The following is a 17,498-nucleotide window of genomic DNA, read 5'->3' on the forward strand; positions in this document are numbered from 1 at the left end:
TCTTTTGCTCCAAGCCAAAAGGCCAGGGAGCAAGCCCAGGGGAATGCAAGAAAACAGTTCCTCACTGCAACAAAATTGTGCAGTTAAGTTTCCTGCATCTGGGAAAACTTGCAGGGGTCAGCCTTCCCAAAATGCAAAGAACAGGCAAACCACCCCTGGGAAACTGGTTACTGCACAGTTAATACCTATTACAGCTACTAGACTTAATGCACCATAACCCAGCACATTAATGCACATGTAGACATGCCCTGTCTCTCCAGCCCTTTGGGCATTAACCCATACAGCATCATTTCATATGTTAAGTCACAGTTCATATTGATCGTCCTCAAAAATCAACACACCCATTCCCCTTACACAAAAGGGCACTCCCAACATATATGTGGTACTGATTCTTCAGCCCCACATCCCTCTCGTGGGCACACTGTTGATCTTACCAAACCCCATTCATGCTGAATGCCCCTCACAGGAAGAATATTCCATATCATCATCCATACAATATCTATAAGTTTTCTTTTCAATCTACTGTCTGTCATTTCTTTCCACACATTTGCCATCTGTTTTTCCACCAAAAAACAACTTATCTTTCTTAGCATATTAATCACCTTCTTATCGTCTTTCAGTCACTGTAATCCCATCCTCTCAAGTTTATTTACTCTTAAAAAGCTCTCCATCTTTGCATAGTGGGCTGAGGGCTGCCACGCCCACAGTTTTTTCTAATCTTCCCCATATGTTCCTATGGCAATGCACTGTTGGTGCCTGCCACTTTAAGGGCTGAACCAAGGAGCCTGCAGGTTGATTGCAGTGGCCATTTTAGATGTCTGGATGCCTGTATAAAACACAGCAGTTTGATGCTGGCAGGGCAGGCAGAAACACTGCCTGGCTGCAAGGCTGAATGCAATATCCTTGGAGGTAAGGGCAAGAGCTTAAGGAGATTGTTTGGAGGCATCTGGTCCTGGGCATGACCTAAAACTTCACCCTGCCAAGAGTGGGTGGCCTGGTGGGGCTCTCAGTAGTGTGGGAGCTCCCAGGAAATACCAGGCCTATTAGCACCCCAGTGAAAGGTGAGCTGGGGGCGCCTTAATAACCCCAGCTCCCACAACTGGATGGGTTGCCCCATAGTAGGGCCAAGAAGATGAACCCAGGGTAGAGAGTGGGCTAGAGGCTCAAAAGCCTGACTTGAAACACCCTTGTCTGGTCAATGCTGGTGCCAGGACCAGAAGGGTCAAAAGGGCCAGAAACCCACCACAAAGGACACCCAGAGCTGAGGGTCTGGGGTTCCAAATGGCCTTGGAGGTGAGACCAGGCCCTGTGTGGCAAAGGTCCCAGGGGACCACGCCCAAGAGGGGGAAGAGTTCAGGGAGCTGGGCAGCCCAGAATGAGGGTGGAGTAGGCTGCCTGATTGGAGGGATCCAGTTGGGGTCTGCACTGCAGGATTCTGGGGCCCAGTGTGAGGCTGGTGATGTTAAGAACTGTGAATGCCAACTGCGAGGCATGGGCTGTGGTGTAGGGGAGGAACAGAGCTGCAGCTATCGCCCCCTGGCATCGGGGCAAGAATGGGCAGCCTCCTGCCTTAATAAGAACCAATTAAGAAATAACAAGGCGTGGCAGGAGAGGAGGCGGGTGGTTGGCCCAGAAACAAGTGGGCAGGCCAATGACAGATCGGCCCCGAGAAAGCCCCCTGTTACAGTTCCCTATCTTCTTAACATTCTTCCTGCCAGGTGACAGCAGAAGCATGCAGTCAGTCTTCCCTATGCCCTCCATTGCCTCTTTACAGAATATTCTTATGAAGCAAGTATACACTAAGTTTTCCAAATCTGGCATCTCCATCCTCCTAATTCCTTGGTTTTGTATAGCTCCATTCTGGCTACTTTCCCCCCAAAAACAGCATATCTGCCTTTGTACCCTGTTTATCTGTTGCCATGTTGGTAAAAACACCACTCCTGTGAAAAGGATGATTTGCAAGAGTACCATTTTAACCACAGCCACTTTACCTTTGAAAGATAAGACAGGTTGCGGGGGGCACTTACCTGTCCCTTCCTTCAGTGCGGGGAGGGACCCCCTTAGCCCTCCAAGAGCACCACAGCACCAGCCGGCCCTTGTGAACATGCATGCAGTTTAAAAAAGGCCTGGCAATGGGAGAAGCTGCACTCAGGTCCTGGCTCTGGTGCAAGATGTGTGGGTGAAAGCCCACTGTGCCCCCATGAGCCCAGGGACCCCCCAGGAGAGATCCCAGGACCCCCGCTGACCCCTGGCCTGCCCACATGTAAGCAGGGGCCCATGGTGGGAGAGATGTAGCCAGCAGGAAGGCGGATGAGTGGAGCTGAGAAGGGTCATGCCCCCACCCAGCTACTACTTCACCCAGCCTCCCAGGGAGCCACACGACTGGAGCCTCGTGAACAGGATGCACAAACATGTGTGCTTCTTGGGCTGGCGCACAAGTTAGCAAGGGAGTTTGCACAAGAGGGTGAGCGGGAGGGCCCACACCCCTGCCACTGAACCCTCTAGGGTAGGCAGTCCCCTACAGCAGCACGATGCAGATGGGCACATGTCATACTCAGACTCTGCAGCCTCCCCCTCTGGCCCCTCAGAGGCTTCCAACCAGATGTAACCCATGGTTCCAGGCTCCACACGGATGGAGCTCCTGGCTCTTGGCTGTGGAGGCTGCCTGGCATGTTTCCAGGCTCATAGGACCGGGAGCATGGCCATCTACCCCTGCAGGGTTTGCTCCACTTTGGAGTCTCTGGGATGCCAGATAGGAGCTCCAAGCCTCAGTCCAGAGACTGTGTGCCATCAGGAAGGGTGAGTAGGAGACCGACTCTTACTGCCAGGCCCTTCACAAACTGGAGGCAGAGGGTAGAGCAAGGTCACCCAGGGAGGGTCGCTCAGGGAGGACTCAGGGATCTCACATACTGTCCAGCCAGGGCATTGGACCAAGGTGGTCAAGGGCCCCAAGGCCCACCACACCAAGGTTCCCTCCCCCCTGGGGTTTTGCAACAGATTTGAACCTTCTGCAGCCCCAGTAGAGCCTGCAGAGATAACAGCTTGTAGCAGGGCACTAAGGTGCCTGCTACTGATAAACAGTAATACGGGCTTAGCTGCCAGTCACCAGGGCAGCACAGGTGTGGGTTGCCAAGACAACCAGTCTGGTCAGCTGACTGGAAGGGGGCAGGGCCTGGCCTATATAAACAGCGAGGCTGAGGCCAGAGTCAATTCCCCTCTGGCAGCCAAGGAGGGTGGAGCTCTGCAGGAGCAAGCAGGGCAGGCATAACAGAGAAGCCTGATGGCCAGAGCAGCGTCTGCTTGATGATACTGGGTAGAGGAAACCCTGATAAGGATATGTGTGAAGGATAGCCAGGTTGGCTTGGAATTTATGTTGGAACCCAGGAGTGGGAGTTTTCTTGCATGAGGATACTGGGTAGAGGAAACCCTAGTAGGGATATATATGAAGGTTAGCCAGGTGGCTTGGAATTTGTGTTGTAACCCAGGAGTGGGAGTTTTCTGTTTTGTTGTTACACCGGAGGACCAGGTGAGGCTGTAGGGGTTGGAGGAGGCCTCATGGGAGCTCCCCAGTAGTGGGGGGGTTCCTGGTGCTGGAGAGTGGTGCTGCTTTTTGGGGTGTCCCGACCCCGGCCCCAGTGTGGGCAATATTGGGAGGAGCCCAGTGTGGGCACAGGCGAGAATCCCCAGTAGGGCGCAAGACCTGGAAAAGGGGTCTTGTGGGGCCAGGTAAGGCCAAGCCTGCCTCAGCCTGATTTGTGGGAAGCCCCAGTGGGGCACAGGACCCAAGAAGGGGGTCTGGGGGCCAGGTAAGGCCAAGGCCACCTGAGCCCTGATTGCAGGAGTCGCGAGGCAAGGCCCCGGTGCGGGCTGCGGGCGTGAGCGCGAGGCGAGGCAAGGCCCCGGTGCGGGCTGCGGGCGTGAGCGCGAGGCGAGGCAAGGCCCCGGTGCGGGCTGCGGGCGTGAGCGCGAGGCGAGGCAAGGCCCCGGTGCGGGCTGCGGGCGTGAGCGCGAGGCGAGGCAAGGCCCCGGTGCGGGCTGCGGGCGTGAGCGCGAGGCGAGGCAAGGCCCCGGTGCGGGCTGCGGGCGTGAGCGCGAGGCGAGGCAAGGCCCCGGTGCGGGCTGCGGGCGTGAGCGCGAGGCGAGGCAAGGCCCCGGTGCGGGCTGCGGGCGTGAGCGCGAGGCGAGGCAAGGCCTCGGTGCGGGCTGCGGGCGTGAGCGCGAGGCGAGGCAGGCCCCGGTGCGGGCTGTGGGCGTGAGCGCGAGGTGAGACAGGCAGGCACGGAGATGAGTTCGGGGACCCATGAGGTCACGGGCGACTGTGGGAGTCACATGCAGCCCTAAAGGTTGGAGTGCACTGGGCAATTAGATGGAGCCAAGATACATCAAGGCACCGTGCCAAGGAGGGTAAGAAGGCAGCCTCCCTTTAACAATATTTACCAACAAAGACATGGCGGGCAAGATAAAGAGGGTGCATTTAGACCCGATTTGGCATGGTAGGTAGGGGGTGCTAGGGGAGCTCACGGCACCCCTAGGTTGCGTCCTGCCACATATCTCCTGCAGGCAAGGGAGGATCACCCACCCCTACTCTCTTGAAGATGAAACACAGAGTGGTCGTCTTTAGCCCAGGAGGTCTGCTACTTTCCAGGGCCCCACATCAAGGACATAGCAGAGAGGATACCAAAGATTATCTGGCCCTCCAACCACTATGGTCCTTATCCATGTGTGCACAAATGGCATGGCTCAGAGCTATCGCAGCTGGGTCATGAGAGACTACAGGGCTCTGGGAGCAGGGCTTAGGGGGTTGGGCATGCAGGTGGTGTTTTCCTCACTCCTCCTGGTTGTGGATTATGGGCTGAGGAGGGAGAGATGAGTTGAGGAAGTCAACCAAAGACTGTAGTGCTGGTGTCATCGTGAAGTCTTCAGCTTCCACGATCACAGTCTGCTCTTTGGTGAGAGAGGGGGTGGTCTGCTGGGGAGAGAGGGCCTACACCTCACTCCACTAGGGAGGAGGCTCTTCTCAGCCAGATTGGCTGACCTGCTCAACTGGGCTTTAAACTAAGCCTGTTGGGGGGAATATCGCCACTATAAGCCCACTGGGCAACCCTTGTAAATGTAGCAGGCTAAGACACTTATGGAAACCCACCCCTACCCTAGCCCCGGAATGATCTGTGGGAAAGGCAAGGGCCCCCAGTGGGACACTTTCCTGCCTGTACACCAATGCCAGGAGCTTGGGAAATAAACAGGAGGAGCTGGTCCTCCTGCTAAACAGAATGACTATGACCTCATAGGGATAATGGAAACTTGGTGGGACTTCAACTATGACTGGGCCACAGGTATAGATGACTATACCTTGTAAAGGCATGATTGTGCAGATAAAAGGATTGGGGGTGTAGCCCTCTATGTCAGGGACAGCTGCACATTCCTCCAAATTGACATTGGCACTCAGGAGGGATGACTGGAGTCTCTCTGGGTCAAAATACTTGGGGAATGTAGCTCAGGGGACATCCTGGTAGGAGTCTACTGCAGACCTCCTAACCAGAAACAAGAACTGGACCAGGAATTCACCAGGGACCTGGCTGAGGCTGCATGCTTTTAGTGCATGGTTGTCATGGGAGACTTCAACTAACTGGACATCTCATAGGAAGAGCACTCGGCCAAACCTAACCCATTTAACAACTTCTTAGCCTCCATTTTCCTGAGCAGGGACTGGATCAGCACCCCCTGCCAGGACCCTCCTAGGCCCCAGGGGAGGTGCACCTAGGCCAAGGGTCAGTGAGGATCTAGTCACAGAACTTCTGGAGGGACTGAACGTATTTAAATCAGCTGGTCCAGATGATCTCCACCCCAGAGTGCTGAGGGAATTAGCTGAGGTCATTGTGGGACCCCTGGCATGGCTTTATGGGCACTCGTGGTGCTCTGGTGTGGTGCCAGAGGACTGGAAGAGGGCCATCGTGGTTCCCATATTCAAAAAAGGGAGAAAGGAGGACCCAGGAAACTATATGCAAGTTAGTCTTACCTCGATCCTGGGCAAGCTTTTTGAGAGAATTATTCTGGCACATGTCCACGAGGGGCCAGTGGGGCAGGTTTATTTAGGGGCAACCAACACGGGTTCATTAGCAGCACGTCCTGTCAGACCAACCTGGTGGCCTTCTATGACCAGGTCACCAAATCCTGAGATGCAGGGGTAGCAGTGGACGTAATCTTTCTGGACTTTGGGAAGGTCTTCGACACTGTCTCTCACCCCATTCTCATTAAAAAACTGGGGGACTATGGTGTCAACATCTACAGTCAAGCGGGTTGCCAACTGGCTGGAGGGCTGCACCCAGAGAGTGGTGGTGGACGGGTCATTTTTGACCTGGAGGGATGTGGGCAGTGGGGTCCCCCAGGCCTCGGTCCTCAGGCCTGCACTATTCAACACCTTCATCAGTGACTTGGAGGAGAGGGTAAAAAGCACCCTGTTCAAATTTGCTGATGACACTAAGATGTGGGGGGATGTGGGCATGCTAGAAGGGAGGAATAGGCTGCAATCAGATGTAGATAGGTTACAGGGGTGGGCGGATGAGAACAGGATGGGTTTCAACACCAAGTGCAAGGTAATGCACCTGGGGAGGAAGAACCAGCACCATACCTACAGGTTGGGGAACTCCCTTCTTGTCAGTGCAGAGGCAGAAAAGGATCTTGGAGTCATCATTGATGCCAAGATGAACATGAGCCGGCAATGTGGGGACGCAGTCAGGAAGGCCAACCGCACCTTGTCATGCATCCACAGATGAATCTCAAGTGGGTCCAAGGAGGTGATCCTCCCCCTCTGTGACACTGGTCAGGCCGCAGCTGGAGTACTGCGTCCAGTTCTGGGCGCCACACTTCAAGAGAGATGTGGACAACGTGGAGAGGGTCCAGAGGAGGGCCACTTGCATGGTCAAGGGGCAGTAGGGCAGGCCCTATGGGGAGAGGCTCAGGGACCTGAACCTGTTCAGCCACCACAAGAGAAGACCGAGGGGGGATCTAGTGGCAGTTTACAAACTAGTCAGGGGGAACCAGCAGGCACTGGAGGAGTCCCTGTTCCCCCGAGCACTACCAGGTGTGACTAGAAATAACGGTCACAAGTTGGCAGAGGGCAGATTCAGACTAGACATCAGGAGGCGCTACTTCACGGTCAGGGCGGCTAGGATCTGGAACCCCCAAAACCTGGAATAGACTCTCTTCCGATGTGGTGCAGGCACCTACTCTGGGCTTATTCAAGAAACACTTGAATGTTTATCTTGTTGGGATCCTTTGACCCTAGCCAACTTCCTGCCCCTGGGGCAGGGAGCTGGACTTGATGATCTTTTGAGGTCCCTTCCAGCCCTAACATCTATGAAATTACTTTCTACCATTCCACAATCCCACGATCTGCCTCATTTTTACCTCTGAATTCTCCCATGCCTTTGTTCCTTTCCCTTTGGTGTCCTTTGGAATACCCAAGATCTTGATTACACCCTCTACCACCAGCAGCCTGAAATTCTGTAAATTCTTCCGGTTCCTCACAAACATCCACCTACTTTTCATCTGATTTAATTTTGCCCCTGACATTTCATCATAGTCCTCAGTATGCTTCAATATCCTCTCGATTGGTACATTGTCCTGATCTGTATATCATGTACATTTAACTTCTCCTCCTTGTAGCTTCACACCACTTACTAGCTTACCACCATTCTCTGTGCCAATGGCTCCATCACACACAAAAAGATAGGGGGCAGTCATTAAACAGTCACACAATCTTTTGGCCAGTACTTTTGCCGTCAATTTGTAGTCTATGTTTTAAAAGGGTTATTGACCTCCAGTTGCCTAACACATCTTCCTTTCCCTTAGTGAATATAAAAATTAGCACACCTTCTGCAAAATCCTCCCATATCTCCCCACCCTCCATTATATCCCTGTATGTCTCTATATCTGTCCCCAGCCATTGCCAAAATATTTCATAAAATTCCACTGAAAATCCATCTCTTCTCAGTACCTTCCCTCTCATGCAAACTTTTAAGCAGTCCTCCAGCTCTCTCATACTTAACTTCTCCAGTTTTCGTTTCTTTCTATCCACTATTCCTTCCCTATTTCCTCAAGAAATAACTTCATTTTTCTTCCATCAACTCCTTTTCTTTTGTACAGTTCTTTATAAAACTCTGCCGCCACTTCCAATACCTTTGCACTCTCTTCTATTCTGATTCCTTCTTCAGTTCTCACTGCTTTCAGTTCCTTCCTTCTTTTCCTTAATTTCACTGAAAAATACTTACATCATCCTTCCCCCTTCTCCACCCAAAGCACTCTAGTTAGAAAGATTTTCTTATGTTTTCCTTTCAGACCATTCTGCAGTCCATTGCTCTATGTCTTCCAGTTCTTCTTTCACTCGTACTTCTTTTACTGCCTCCTTTAATAATCCTGCTTCCTTACTATCAATTCATTTAGCTCTTCCACTCTCTTCTTGGCTTCTCTTTGACCAATAGTTCTGAAACATTCTGTGGTTCTTCTCTTGATCATAATTCACCACTCCAAGACACTTTTATAGTATCTCTTCAGAGTCCTCCATCCTTTACACAGTTCCACATCTTCTGAAGAGGTCTTCCCATATTGTAATAATTGAACATTTAACTTCCATATCCCTTTCCCCCTACCTTTTGCTTTTTATCTAAACTCACTTCCATTCTCAGAATCTGGTGATCACTGATGGTCACATTTAAAATCTCCTCCTTTCCAAACCCTAGTCTATTTGGCATTAATACACAATCAGTTGTTGACACCTGTCTGTCACTCATTTCCATCCTCATAATCACCTTCTCACCAACCTATACATCCTTTAAATTTCTGTTTATTAAATTTAATCAGTACTTTTGATGGGCTGCCTAGCTCTCTGTCTCCTCCATCCCCTCTCCTATCCCACTCCTTGTTAATGCAATTGAATCCCTCGCCAGAATTTGCTGCCTACCTCTGCCTACATACACCTCTAACTACTTAAACATCTAAATCCTTCTTTGACATTCAGCTGCTGCATATATATTATAATATGAGATTAATATATATTAGATAGATAGTTAGAGAGATAAAAACACTTTCTTTTCAAACTTCACTAGCATCTGTTGCAGTCTCACTTCCACTTGCAACACTTCCACTTCCTCACTCATGAGCAACATCATGACTCCAGCCACTTTGTTTACATCTGATCCCGCCCACCACAATTGTCCCCATCCCTGTTTCTTTACAAAACACTCGTAATCCCTCTCCCCTGGGATTTCATACTACTGTAAACATAGTATGTCCCCTTTAACCCCACTCAACAGTGGCATAATCTTATCTGACCTCTTCCTCAATAACACTCTTCTGACATTTAGAGATGCAATACACAAAGTCATGCGTGTCCATTTTAGATTACACATCTCTACCACTTTACAAGTCTTCTATGTTGCTGCTTGACTTAGCCTGCTCTAATCCTCACCCTCTTCACATCCCCATAGTCTTTGCCAATTGTTTTATTGCTTTGATATTCAAGAAAGCCTCCTCTTTTCTTTTCCCCCACCTTTCTGCTTCCCCTCCTCCCCTTTCCTCTCTCCATTACCCCCTGACCACATTAGCTCCAATGAACCTTTTTGTCAACCTGTCTCCTTCCCCCACTCTCTATCTGCCGACTTTTTTCTAAGCTTCAAAGCATGTGATTTTTCTTTTCTTTTCCCAATTCGGCTCCTTTCTTTCTCCTCCTCTATCTTCACTCCTCCTCCTTCTACCTGTACCATTCTCTCCTCTTTCCTTTCTTTCTCCTCTGTCTCAAAGTGACTTGTTCCACTTATCTTTCCTTCTTTCCCCTCTGTTGCTAGCTGAGCTGCTTCAACTACTGAATTTCACTCTCTTCTTCCCTGGCTCTTCCTTCTTGTGACATCTCTTCCACTGTCATCCATTCTGATTCAACATCTTCTTCCCCATTGCCACTGTAACTGTCCCTTTTCCCTGCAAATAACACACTTCAGTACTTACTAGCACTCCACCATCCTGTGCCCTTTCCTTTCATTTCTGCAGCACACTGTATACCAGCAGTATGCAGCCAGATGTCCTCCCTGCCCACACTTGCTACAGAGTTTAGGCTGTCCAAAGCACATTGTAAACCATCTATGCAGCCCTACTTGGATTACTGGCAGTAAGTGCATTATCCTGCCAGGACTTCTCATCTGCCCTCATTAGCACTCGGGCTCTCCATGATCCTGTCCATATACCATATTTAAATTGCCAGGGATCCTGGCTTTCTCTGTTTAAAAATTGCAGCTTCTCTGACAAAACTCCTAAATTCTCTGATTAAAACCCCCCAAAATCTGTGTTTTTCCATAATTAAAATGAAACACCACTATATCTTTAGCTATCATTGTAACACAATGTTGTATTGATGTATTTACAATTTTAAAACAAATTGGAAGCTCACCAGTACCTCAGTCATTATAATAATGATTATTCCATTCCTTGTTCATCAGGACAAGGTGTTAAAGACATTTTGCCTAGCCTTTGATTAACAAATGTTTTGTTTGCATTTCACTTATCACAACTAAATTCCAACTGCCAATGGTGAAAAGAATAATAGAAATTAATAATTGTTTCTTCTGCAAGTACATTGTGTAATTTTCCTGGCTCAGAATGACTACCATCATTCCAAACTGATAGTGACTTTACTCCACTGTTGAAGCAGAGAAAAAAACCCAGTGATGCATAAAAAGAGAAACATGAACTTAATTTTTGGAGAATATGTATGACCTTGAGATTCTTAATTACGTTATCTGGAACCATCAATAGTGTTTTTATTTCAAACACTGACTTTTAGCAATAATTTATTCGTTCATAGGCAGGGCTTAAATCTTAGCATAGGACCAGGACACAGATACTCCTAAATTCCTGTCTATCTCTTCAAATATGGAAGTCTCTTGATCCAACTTCTTAAAGTGTGGCATCTGTCACTACTACTAGTGTAACAAACCTAAGTGTTTTATTGGTTTGAAAATTAAATCCTTTCCTGCACTAACATCATTCCTCTGCAGTGTGTTTCTGAAATCTCTGCATATCATTCTTCTGGATGTTTTACTTTTCACTGGGTTTTAGGGCTCTTTCTGGAATTTTTTACTCTCTGCAGGCAGCCAGCTTTATTCCTAGACTCCTGCTTTATTCCAAGCCATGATGTCTTCCTTTAGGCTTTCAAATGGTGTCTGACAACCTCATTTTAAATAAACCTTTATGTTCATATACATTTTACAGCACAATGGCAAATCAATCATCTAGAAAATAGCTTGGTAACACTTCTGTCAAAGCATTCTGGGAAATCATCTTTTTATGACCGACTATGGCCTAGAGCCATGCAGATGGAGAAATATATAAATTACTGCAAATAATTTGAAAAAGCCTTTTCTACCAGATTGTGCATCATCTACTAGTCAGTGGGAAAGACTTTAGCACATCAAATTATTTATTTAGATTTGTACAAATGCTAAAAAGGGCATTTATCCAGATGTTTTTGGTACTCATAGCATAACTAGAAATACATCACAAATATTGTCTTAAAAACATAGCTGTATAATTTGATATAGACCACCAGCAAGGAATAAGATGATCTAACAAGTTTAATTACCCCACCCGTCTCAATTATTCACCCTTATAAGGCCTCTGATTTTGAAATACCTGTGAAAAAGGATGCATTTCGTAGCTTGTTCTTCAGTGTTAAAATGGAGAAGTATAATCTAACTATACCCAATATAGGCATACTTTGAAGCTCAAGAAAAAATATACATGTGTGGACTTCTGCATATGTGTTATTAGATCATTTTAGTCTTTATGCCAGGATGTACAGGTCATAGTATTTGACTTCCAGGAAGTAAAGTGGTATCTCACTACCCAAAACTCACCCAGAATTTGGGACTGAAGTTATAATCTGGCACTCAGAGGGAAAGGTGAGTTGAAAGGTTTAGTCTATAGAGTAATATTCTGTTGCAAATATATAAAAAGTGGTGTCATAACATCTCTTTGATATTTATACATGTCCTGGTGCACTGGAGTCCTGGTACATTATCAAGGCTCTTGGGGCTCATAGAAAAGGAGGGCTAGAAAGGACCTTAGGGGTGCATCCCCACAAGCATGCATGTGCAGTCTGTGGCACCTTAAAGCTGGTTTGAGGCACTGCAAGCTGCACACGGTGCATGTGCACCCATGCACTGCGCTGCTAATTAGCAGCATGGTGGCAGGGTTTTGACACAAGGAGATCCCGGTGTCAAATAAAAAAAAACCTGTGGCTAAAAAAAGTGGTATGGTGCTCGTGGCAGCAGCTTGTGCTTCCATAAACCAGAGCCTGGCCAGCCAGAACCAAACTCTGGCTGCTGGCCAGGCTCTGATCGGCCAGTTTGGCACTGCTGCTGCTCCGGGAAGCCCCCAGAAACCCAGGTAAGGCTGACTCCAGCCTCTCCTACCCCATCTGGGTCCCTTTGCTGCATGCCTGAGCATGTGTGCAGGGGCATGCCCAGAGACAAACAGCAATGGCACAAATGTGTCACTGCTGTTTGTCCCATGGGAAACGTATGCCCCTGCATGTGCATGCTCATGGAGACAAACCTTAGGAGGTCATTTAGTCCAACCCTTGGTCAAGGCAGGATCATCCCTATGCAAACTATATAAGTACTTGTTTAAACTGTTGCTAAAACAACTAATAACCCTGTTACCTAACCAAGGATATGCTAATCTGCCACAGGTAAAGGAGGGGAATGAGGGCATTGTCAATGTCCTGCCACTGCAAAGGTTATTAAAATGCACTCATAGATTTCATAGACACTAGGGCTGGAATGGACCTCAGAAGAGCACTGAGGGGCAGGAAGTCAGCTAGGGTCAAAGGATCCCAGCAAGGTAGGCATCCAAGTGTTTCTTAAAACAGTCCAGGGTAGGTGCTTGCACCACCTCTGGAGGGACTCAAAAAAGTTCCAGAAAGAGGGACAAAGGAAGGCAAAAAAAGCCCCAAACAAAACAAAAAAACCTCCGCTGTCCAGGCCAATCTGACTGTGGGGCAAAATGCCTTCCTGGTCCCAAATATGGCAATTGGTCTGACCCTGAGCAGAGAGGCAAAAGCCTCCAGCAAGGAATGCCTGGGTTTTAGTCGCAGCAAACTAATTAGCACACCCCAGGCCAAATCTCCAAACTTGGCTGCAGCCAACACCCAATACTTCTGAGGAAGGCCAAAATAAAACAAACCACGACACTTTTAGCACTAGGAGGGGAAAAATTCCTTCCTGTGTGGCAGCTGACAAAGCCTAGAAGCATAGTATAAGACAAATACTCTCCTATCTGCTCTGCAACCTTTGACAGCAAACAATTCCACACATCACACAGAAGAATTGTTTTATTATTTTTCCATAGTCAAAAATGAGTGAGAGCTAAGAGTTAGCATTTTCCAAGAGGTATCTTCAGTCTAAATAGGTTGGGTACCACTGTGGCTTGATGGTTACTTTACTACTAAGCGGAGTTACCAATTCAAGCCTCATCTGAGCTAAAATCCAGATATTCTGCTCCTTGGGAAAAAGGGATGTAACCCTTAGGCCAATGGTCAGCAACAGTTTGGGTCAGATTAATGTAAATGAGCAGGTGCTAGGACCCAGGTGCTGCCACTGGTTTTTCTCTGCAGCAGCATGGAAAAGTAACTACAGGCATACCTCAGAGACATTGCGGGTTCGGTTCCAGACCATCGCTATAAAGCGAGTCGCACAAATTTTTTGGTTTCCCAGTGCATATAAAAGTTATGTTTACACTGTACTGTAGTCTATTAAGTGTGCAATAGCATTATGTCTAAAAATAAAATGTACATACCTTAATTAAAAAATACTTTATTGCTAAAAAATGCTAACCATCATCTGAGCCTTCAGTGAGTCGTAATCTTTTTGCTGGTGGAGGGTCTTGCCTCGATGTTGATGGCTGCTGACTGATCACGGTGGTGGTTGCTGAAGGTTGGGGTGGCTGTGGCAACTTCTTAAAATAAGACAACAGTGAAGTTTGCCGCATCGATTGACTCTTCCTTTCACAAAAGATTTCTCTGTAGCATGCAATGCTGTTTGATAACATTTTACCCACAGTAGAACTTCTTTCAAAATTGGAGTCAATCCTCTCAAACCCTGCCGCTGCTTCATCAACTAAGTTTATGTAATATTCTAAATCCTTTGTTGTCATTTCAACAATGTTCACAGCATCTTCACCAGGAGTAGATTCCATCTCAAGAAACCACTTTCTTTGCTCATCCATAAGAAGCAACTCCTCATCCGTTAAAGTTTTATCATGAGATTGCAGCAAATCAGTCACATCTTCAGGCTCCACTTCTAATTCTAATTCTCTTGCTATTTCCACCACATCTGCAGTTACTTCCTCTACTGAAGTCTTGAACCCCTCAAAGTCATCCATGAGGGTTGGAATCGACTTCTTCCAAACTCCTGTTAATGTTGATATTTTGACCTCCTCCCATGAATCACGAATGTTCTTAATGGCATCCAGAATAGTGAATCCTTTCCAGAAGGTTTTCAATTTACTTTGCCCAGATCCATCAGAGGAATCACTGTCTATGGCAGCTATAGCCTTACAAAATGTATTTCTTAAATAATAAGACTTGAAAGTCGAAATTACTCCTTGATCCATGGGCTGCAGAATGGATGTTGTGTTAGCAGGCATGAAAACAACATTAATCTCGTTGTACATCTCCATCAGAGCTCTTGGGTGACCAGGTGCATTGTCAATGAGCAGTAATATTTTGAAAGGAATCTTTTTTTCTGAGCAGTAGGTCTCAACAGTGGGCTTAAAATATTCAGTAAACCATGTTGTAAACAGATGTGCTATCATCCAGGCTTTGTTGTTCCATTTATAGAGCACAGGCAGAGTAGATTTAGCATAATTCTTAAGGGCCCTAGGATTTTCGGAATCGTAAATGAGCATTGGCTTCAACTTAAAGTCACCAGCTGCATTAGCCCCTAACAAGAGAGTCAGCCTGTCCTAACTGTTTGGCTCAAGAGGCCTAGCTTTTGGCCTATCTCAGCTTTCGACATGCCTTCCTCACTAAGCTTAATCATTTCTAGCTTTTGATTTAAAGTGAGAGATGTGCGATTCTTCCTTTCACTTGAACACTTAGAGGCCATTGTAGGGTTATTAATTGGCCTAATTTGAATATTGTTGTGCCTCAGGGAATAGGGAGGCCCGAGGACAGGGAGAGAGACGGGGGAACGGCCGGTCAGTGGAGCAGTCAGAACACACACAACATTTATCGATTAAGTTCGCCATCTTATATGGGCACAGTTCGTGGTGCCCCAAAACAATTACAATAGTAACATCAAAGATCACAGATCACCATAACAAATATAATAATAATGAAAAAGTTTGAAATATTGCGAGAATTAACAAAACGTGACACAGAGACATGAAGTGAGCAAATGCTATTGGAAAAATGGCGCCGATGGAAAAATGGCGCCGATAGACTTGCTCGACGCAGGGTTGCCACAAACCTTCAATTTGTAAAAAACACAATATCTGCGAAGCGCAATAAAACGAGGTATGCCTGTACTACACAAGCACCCCACCACTGACTGCTGCTGAAGAAACATGTCCATGGGCTGGATCAAATGGCTCCACAGGCTGCATCTGGCCTGAGGGCCATAGCCTACATCAGGCTATTGAGGTAAAAGGTAGGATGTTGCCTGCTAGTTGTGGTTTTTGGCTGACTAAGTTTTCAGGACTTTTCAAGCCTTTCACACATGCCTCGGCAACTGTATTTTGCCGCAGTGCGGCCTTGCCAGAGGGTAGCCCTTCTGAGCATGCTTAGATGTTACACACAGGATTACAAGTGCTGACCTGAGTCACAAGCTATGTATGAGTGCCAAAAATTGCAGCCATGCAGCTGTGCAAGTGCCATTTAGGCACGTGCCAATTACATAGACTTTTCTGCAAACCTAAAATGACACATCCTACTTCTGGCACTGTTCTGATGCAGCATTAACTTTTTATGCAGTTTTCAGTACTTTTGTCCCTTACCCCTGAATTTATCTCTCGTGAAATAAATAATGAAAACAAGTGTGTTTCAACAAATAACATTTGAGATTAATAACTGGACGACATTCAATCTTTGGCAATTAAAAAATCTGGCTAAATTTCCTCTTTTGTTCTCTCCCCCCCTTTTTTAGGGTTTTTAATTTGTTGTACATTTAAGATGCCACAACGGACAGGTAATCAAAAAATCATTGGCTGTGTTCCCCTCAGTGGATGTCCTTGCAAAGATGTTCCTCTTCATGTCTACAATTTACTATTAGTTTGCAAAGCCTCAAGTTACTGGACAATTTTTGTGAAATAGACTGCGATTATTATCTTCAGTTTCAAAATATAGAGGGACATTTCTTCAAATCTTCATTAGTAAGCATCATGAACAGATCTAGGATTTGGAAAGGGGGCTAGGGTGTGGGCAATGTGACTGGCACTGCAGGTATCACTGCAGCCATCTCCGCAGACACCTGCAGGCATCCAGTAGTGCCACAGCAACAGCTGCTGGAACTTTTTTGCATCCCTGAAGTAAGTATGACTTCCCTCTCCACAAACACAAACTTTATCCCTCTTTGAGCACTTCCTCTACTCTATTCCCCCTCCTCCTCTCCAGCAGGTGTTGCCTCTGGGTCTAGGAAGAGGGGGCCCACCTGTCACTGCTGCTGTCTTTGATTGGCCAGGGTGGAGGAAGCACCAGAGCTGCTCCTGCACCAATCCAGCTGGGGACTGCAGTGAGCAGCTCCACAGGGTGCTGGGCTCTAGTAGGGACAGTAGCAGTGGCAGACAGGTCCTCCCTTCCAGCACCTGCTCTCAGTCTGTTCCCCTGGATGTTCACAAATAAGTGGGAGCAGGAGCTAAATGCAGGGAACCTAGTTTCATAGTTTCATAGTTTCATAGTAGCTAGAGTCGGAAGGGACCTAGGTAGATCATCTAGTCCGACCCCCTGCCTTAGCAGGAAAGAGCACTGGGGTCAGATGACCCCGGCAAGGTGCACTGCTGGATGCACTGCTGTCATTCCCAGGTCACCCCAGTACCCCTGTAACCACTCCCCACAGGTGAAGCACCTGGGTGGGTCAGGGAAACCTGAGGAAGGGAACACAGAGCAGAGACCTGCTTGCTATCACTAAGCCCAGCACCCTGTGCAGCCACTCCTAGCTGCTCCCAGCTACATTAGGGCTCAAGCAGCCTGGGGCTTCCCCTGCCCCCAGTCAACTGGAAACAGCAGCTGTGGGAGATAGGTCCCCCCTTTCCTCACTTATTCCTTGTTTGGTTCTCCCAGGTATTCCCCACCAGCTCAGGGCTCCAGCTGCATCTCAGATTCCACAAGGGGACCCACACATCTCCAGATGCAAGGAACTGAAGATGCCAGGAGGTGAGTTGCGCTAGTGAAAGGAAATGCGACTGTGCCACTACACACCCCCATTATATCTGCCCCTGCTACACATATCTTC

The 17,498-nt window shown here is 47.7% G+C and overlaps 1 protein-coding gene across 1 annotated transcript in view; it reads right to left on the reverse strand.

The window, feature by feature from the left end:
- MARCHF10 (membrane associated ring-CH-type finger 10) overlaps window positions 1-17,498 on the reverse strand; it is a 122,859-nt gene that overhangs the window by 7,749 nt on the left and 97,612 nt on the right. The window lies entirely within an intron of this gene.

This window comes from Crocodylus siamensis, chromosome 4 (genome assembly GCF_052110815.1).
Source record: "Crocodylus siamensis isolate JL-2025a chromosome 4, ASM5211081v1, whole genome shotgun sequence".
NCBI classification, from domain to species: Eukaryota; Metazoa; Chordata; order Crocodylia; family Crocodylidae; genus Crocodylus; species Crocodylus siamensis.